Source organism: Argiope bruennichi, chromosome 7 (genome assembly GCF_947563725.1).
Source record: "Argiope bruennichi chromosome 7, qqArgBrue1.1, whole genome shotgun sequence".
NCBI lineage: Eukaryota > Metazoa > Arthropoda > Arachnida > Araneae > Araneidae > Argiope > Argiope bruennichi.
Window position 1 is genome coordinate 102407653 of NC_079157.1, and position 7562 is coordinate 102415214.

Here is a 7562-nt window from a genome sequence, read left to right on the forward strand (position 1 = left end):
TTTTTGCGCCAGTTCATGGAGTACTTCTACTGCTGGCTCCTGACCTGGGAGAACTGATTGTATTTTTTGGGGTTTATTATTATTCAAAGAAATGGCTCTTATCGGAGCAGTTGGTAGAAGAGATAATTGAATTTGTAAATTAAGTCGGAGGAAAATTCAGACATAGAAGAAACAAAAAGAGTTTGTCTTATTTCCGTAATCTAAATTGCTTCCAGTATCAGTTGTTGACTCTTTGATTTTCTTCCTTCATAAGATATTGCGACGGAGTAGTTTTTTGTTACACGTGCTTGTGGAATCAATGGTGGATTTGAGAATTTTTGTTATCTTAGGCGATGTACATAATAAAGCTTTCATAAACTTATAAATTTAGTTTCACATTTCAACCCGTTCTGGCATTTTTGCATACAAAAAAAGTATTATAATTGTCAAAATGGAGTTGGTTCTACTTAAGCTTCAGTTGCCAAATCTGTGTACCAAATTTTATCCATCTAGCTTTCCTTCACGCTTCTGCTTTGTGTATACGAAGTTTAGAGAAAGTATCGTAATCGTCAAAAAATTCGAACTCCAGATTTTAATAAATCTCCATATTTCAGTCCGTTTCGAGTCCAAAAAATACGCTTTTATAATTTTGTTTGTCCGTGAACACGGTAACTCAAAAATACTTTGAGCTAGACGGATGAAATTTGGTATCCACACTTTACTTTTAAACGAAGCCTACCTGGCTGTCTGAATGCAAGAGAACACAGTAACTAAAAGAAATGCAAAGAACTGGATAAATAAAATTTTGTATACATACAGATTTAACATCTAAAATGTAGATTCATAATAAAATTCGAACCAAATCTGTCGAATCGGATGACGATGATCGAACTCAAAAAAAGCAATGATAGATAAATGAAATTTAACATGCGATCTTGTGACTACAACTGTAGTAGTTTGTTTTCAATCGTTTGAAAACACACACACACACACTTCTAAAATGCATATTTAATTTTTGGATACTATAAACAGAATTCCAGGAGTTAATCATCAAAAAATTGCTAAAGAACTTTATTAGAGAGTATTGTGGCGAATTGGAATGAGCAAGGATAGAACCTAGGACCTTGGGGTTCGCAGTCCAGTAACATGGCTATGATACAAAAGCAATTGCTCGGGTTGCGTAGCTGTTAACTGGCTTATAAGCTTTCACCACAGACTCTCTCTCCAGTGAGTCGGAGATGAGACGAACGATATGGCTGTTGAGTGGTGATGTATTAACTGTTGATTCTAATGCGCCTGTACCCATTTGAGTAGCGCCAAGCGTTATGGCGAGCGTGTGTGGGTAAGTGGTTGCTGATGCTGTTGCTGCGTCAAGTGAATCTGATGACTTTGTGTTGCTTCGTCAAGTGAATCTGACGACTTTGTGTTGCTGCGTCAAGTGAATCTGACGACTTTGGGTTGCTGTGGGTAGATGGCGCCACAACAGCTGTTCGAAGGTTGAAGGTTCATTGTCCGGGTAATGTAGCAGTATGTAATAAGCGAGAATAGAACCTGAGACTTTGTGGTTCGCTGCTCAGTAACATGACCACAATAAAAAGCAATTGCTCGAGTAGCGTAGCTGTTAACTGGCTTATAAGCTTTCACCACAGTATGAAAGCTTTGGCCAGAAAGTATTGCGAAGGATTCGAGTGTACGAAGTTCTCTGTTTCTGAGGACACCGCATTATTGATTGTTTAGGCAAAAGAAAAAAACCACTCTTGCTGATTTTATATTTATCTAATATGCACACATTTGAATATTATCGCAAGATTATTAGACATTTCAAATTCACTAATCCAAGGCAAGATTGGATGTTTTGAATCCCACTACAATTGAGAACGCTTTGAACTATCCTTATTGTTAGCAAAGAAGCAATTCGAAATTTAACATTAAACACCATAGGGGTTTTTATAAATTATAATTTGGAAAATATTCATAAACTGATTTAAGAATATCGTCCCAAATTTTGTCACCAAATACTATATTAATTTCACTTTTCCTCTCAATATAAATTGCATTGTTTTACATAATGAAATCAAAATGTGTCGTCGAGTATTGCAATCTAGGACCACACTTTACCAATTTTCAATACTTATTTAAAAATGAGTTATGTGAATTCTATTTAAATTCTGTAACTATTCCTCACATGCTCCTAACACGACTGATGCTTGATATTCAGACTGTTTTTCTAAATAGGCGATCCCTTCTTTGCTATTTTTAATTATTGGAGAGAAGGGGGTCGTCCAATTAGATAGATAGTTTTATATAATTAGATGGTAGAAGTGAAACATAAATGAGTCATGCGGCAATCAATATGTTCAGATTATATTGACTTTAACCTTTGCATCTGGTAAAAATTCTTCCTCAAAATAGAAAATCATAAACTACTTGAGATGTAAAATTAGTTAAGAACGGTTTATCCATCAAATCCGAATTAGATAAAAAAAAATTAAACTATGATGATATCAGCTAATTTGTTATAAAAATTGTTGGAAAATGGAAGAAATAATACATTCAAGTCATTCGCATGTCGAGTTGTGTTTCCTAAATTTATGAATAAGACATTTTTACTTTCTCGCATAGTATAGAGAAAGTAAGTAATCGTCAAGACTAAAAGAATAGCTTTTTGTCAAATTTTTGTTTCAATTGGTTGGGGAAAAAGTGTCTGAAACACAAATTCGATTTTCGGATACTATTAATCTCATGAAGGAATTAATAGCCAAAAAACTAGTCAAAGATCACACAATCAATTCAGTAAAAGGGATAAATCCACGCCAAACGTTCAACTATTAATAACTATTGTACGCATTGTATTGTTATGCAAGGCGCCGTTTGGCATGACAAGTGCATTAAAGAGTATGCGGGAAAGTTTTAGGGAGACCGCTTCTGCCGGTACATTTTTTGATTTATGAACGATTTTTCCTTTCTTTTTTTGGTGAATGAAATGCTAAGGAAAATAAATTAAGACAGTTTCTTTATTTAAATGTATTCATTTAATTATTACGTATTCATTCAATCCTTATTACGACACTTTGTGCTATATAAATAAACAGGGAAATGTAATAGATTATTATTTTGCGGAGCGAAATTTCTTTGAAGGTCAGGCCTCGCTTTCATTAAGACAGAAACCGCTTATAGAAATAGGCTTTCTGCCAATTAAAGCTGATGGTGTGACAATTAATTCTAGAATGGAAATGTTCCTATAATTTCGTTGCATTGCAAGCGTGGCGTCAAGTTGACTCTTGCACTAAGATTAGTTTATTTTTTAAATACCAACCTATTTTTTATTTAGAAAACGTATTAATAGTTTTGTTATGATTATACTTATAAATAGATCATTATAATGTAATTATATTATTATAATTCATTACAAGTGACTAATAATTGATTATAATTATAGCTATAAGTAATTAGAAACATAATAAATGCACTTTTTATTTATTAAGTTAAATGTAGCATCGTATTTTCATATATAAATCAAATTCTAATTATAGTTAATCCGTTGCGAGCAAGCTACAACATGAGAAGTATGCTCTTGAGCAACTTTTCAAACTGGCACTGACATTTGATTTATTTATCCATTTCAGGACGGATTCAGGCACTTCGAAGATCCAGGCAATGCCCTTCATTTAATAGCAGATCTCTTTAGTATCAAAATGTTAATGATTTTTAATATACTTGTTAATTAATTAGGTTATTTTACGTTTTATTTTAGAATGTGAAAATGTTATATATCTTTGTGTATCAGTTTCTCCTAATAATAAAAATGAATGTTTGTGTATGTGTGTTGGCGTTCTATAGAACAGATTTTTATCCTATAGTTACTAAATCTAGCATATATATATATATATATTGGTGGGTGATATTGTGCACCTCGAAACAATGGTATTGAAATTTTAATTAAGATTTCAATTAATTGAAAAGGAAGCTGAATTTTGGCACTTTTCCGCTATACTTTCGAAAACTGAATCGCACCAAAATAAATTTTACACCATATTAATTTAAAAAAAAACTTTTTAATAATATTAACTTTTAACCACCACTTATCTACCATTTTTAAAAATTTTGCTGCATTTTGGCAATTTAAAAAAAAATATTTTTATGTCTAATTTTCAAAAGTTTATTACATTGTTAACCAGAAATTCTAACCGTTTTCATTTTTCAAATATTTAATCGTAAGAATTTGAAGAAAACTAAAGTAGTAATTCTGTTTAATATCTGTGAGAAAAACAGGAAAGTGAAATGTAATATTGTGAAATTTAAAAGACAGATAAACATAATATTTATACTATTTTTAATAGTATCATGATGTTACATAGTATTAAAAGAACAGTATTAAAATAATATAGTTTTATTATCTGACAGTTTTACAAAATCATGGACATGAAATTATATATATCCGAGATTCTCGGTGAACCAGCAGGTAGTCAGAGGCGACAAGAGATAATTAGAAACCTCTAAAATTAAATTCTTGAAAAATAAAATATAATTATTAGCCAAAGTTTTCCTTTCTTATAATTAAAACCATTTAATTATTAAAATATTATTTAAGGAAATAATTAGCATCAAACGAATAGGAATTCAAAATTATAATTTTACAAGACCTGTGAGCTGGGTAATAACATAACATTTAAATAACTACTTAACATTCCAAAAAATCCTAATATTTTAAAATATAGGATTACATAGTGTATTTACATTGAATTATTAAAACCATTATCAAATAAATTGAATTAACTAGTCATTTATAATTCATAGAATTTACATTTTTTTTTGTCAATTTATTTATTTACGACTAATATTTATAATATTTTTAATTGACTTTCAGCCCAATGGCCCTATGCAACTACTTAGTTGAAAATCCAACAATAAGTAGAGCACCGTATAACAGCAGGCATAAGTAGAGTCGTTTTTATCAATAACCGACTTCAGGCAATCCTTTAAGGGTATCTATAAAAAAGGGGTGCTTGCCCATAAAATTATACTGTCATATGTTCATCGGATTTCTACCCATTTTAATAAAAGCCGTATTGCAATTTATTATTTAATTATAATTTTAAATTTATTATCAAAGCACTAATTTTGCATTTCACAAAAAAATGTTTGGACTTGCTGGGTCACTGGATTAGCTAATTCATTATACAAGCAAAATCATAAAAATATTCATATAATAATTAGTGACAAAATTACTTTTTCACAAAATTTCCAAAATTTTTTTGAATGTAATACAAATGTACCACTCGCGGCGTTATACATCAAAATAGTTACACAGGCAAGGAGAAACATTTGATTATTATTTGCCAGCCAATTCTAAAACCTTTACCGCTTTTGCGCATGCGTTAGGATGGGTTTAATTCGGCAAAATAGGGGTGAGAGGAAACAGGAAAGGAGAAGATGTATACATTTAACAATAAAATAAATTTCCGAAATGGCGCATATCTTTCAGTGTCAGCCCTTAGTGAGATAGGACAATCGAAGAGGGGTCGTCTCAGAATACTGACGAACAGTATAAGATTATATGTCCAAATAAATTCCTTTTCTCCACTACACACATTTTAACAATGTTTGCATAAAATTATATGTTCAAATAAAATGTTTCATCTCAAGAATTTTTTTTAATAATATTTTGCTTTTTACTGTGTTGCCAGTAGAATGCAGTAGCGATAAATAACAAGGGCAGACATCGCATTTTATTGATCGTTTCATTATTTTGAGACGACCACTTTTCGACAATTCTATCTCACTAAGGAGTGACACTTGTGGCGGATAGGGATGAGCGAGGATAGAACCTGGGACCTTGTAGTTTGCAGCCCAGTCACATGACAACGATACAAAAGCAATTGCTCGTGTAGCGTAGCTGTTAACTGGTTTATAAACTTTCACAACAGACTCTCCCTCCAGTGAGTCAGAGATGAGACGAACGATATGGCTGTTGAGTGGTGATGTATTAGCTGATGATTCTAATGCGCCTGTACCCATTTGAATAGCGCCAAGCGTTACGGCGAGCGTGTGTGGGTCAGTGGTTGCTGATGCTGTTGCTGCGTCAAGTTTGACGACTTTGGGTTTCTGCGGCTTTTTTTGAGTTGCTGCGCCAAGTGAATCTGACGACTTTGGTTTGCTGTGGGTAGGTGACGCCACAATAGCTGTACGAAGGTTGAAGGATCACGTACGGGTCATCAAAGTGGCGGACAGGGTTGAGCGAGGATAGAACCTGGGACCTTGTGGTTTGCAGCCCGGTAACATGACCCCGATACAAAAGCAATTGCTCGGGTAGCGTAGCTGTTAACTGGTTTATAAACTTTCACCACAGACTCTCCCTCCAGTGAGTCAGAGATGAGACGAACGATATGGCTGTTGAGTGGTGATGTATTAGCTGATGATTCTAATGCGCCTGTACCCATTTGAATAGCGCCAAGCGTTACGGCGAGCGTGTGTGGGTCAGTGGTTGCTGATGCTGTTGCTGCGTCAAGTTTGACGACTTTGGGTTTCTGCGGCCTTTTTTGAGTTGCTGCGCCAAGTGAATCTGACGACTTTGGTTTGCTGTGGGTAGGTGACGCCACAATAGCTGTACGAAGGTTGAAGGATCACGTACGGGTCATCAATGTGGCGGACAGGGATGAGCGAGGATAGAACCTGGGACCTTGTGGTTTGCAGCCCAGTAACATGACCCCGATACAAAAGCAATTGCTCGGGTAGCGTAGCTGTTAACTGGTTTATAAACTTTCACCACAGACTCTCCCTCCAGTGAGTCAGAGATGAGACGAACGATATGGCTGTTGAGTGGTGATGTATTAGCTGATGATTCTAATGCGCCTGTACCCATTTGAATAGCGCCAAGCGTTACGGCGAGCGTGTGTGGGTCAGTGGTTGCTGATGCTGTTGCTGCGTCAAGTTTGACGACTTTGGGTTTCTGCGGCTTTTTTTGAGTTGCTGCGCCAAGTGAATCTGACGACTTTGGTTTGCTGTGGGTAGGTGACGCCACAATAGCTGTACGAAGGTTGAAGGATCACGTACGGGTCATCAATGTGGCGGACAGGGATGAGCGAGGATAGAACCTGGGACCTTGTGGTTTGCAGCCCAGTAACATGACCCCGATACAAAAGCAATTTCTCGGGTAGCGTAGCTGTTAACTGGTTTATAAGCTTTCACCATACACTGAGGCATGTGCGCCATTTTCGGAATTTATTTTATTGTTAAATGTATACATCTCCATATTTCCTCTCACCCCTATTTTTCCGAACTAAACCCATCCTAACACATGCGCAAAAGCGCGAAGGGTTTTAGAATCCGTTGGCAAACAATACCTATATTGTTAACACGCGGGCAGTGGAGAAAAGCAATGTATTTATACATATAATCTTAAGTATACATTGTTAAAATATGGGTAATTAAAAAAAAGGAAAAACAACGTTTCCAGAAATTAAACAAATTATATTCTATTCTATGAAGAATATGATTACTCCCACAGTTTCCACTGATATAGATACGAGCCTGAATTCAGCGATACGTCATCAAATAACTCCGAAATAGCGATAAGCCATTAA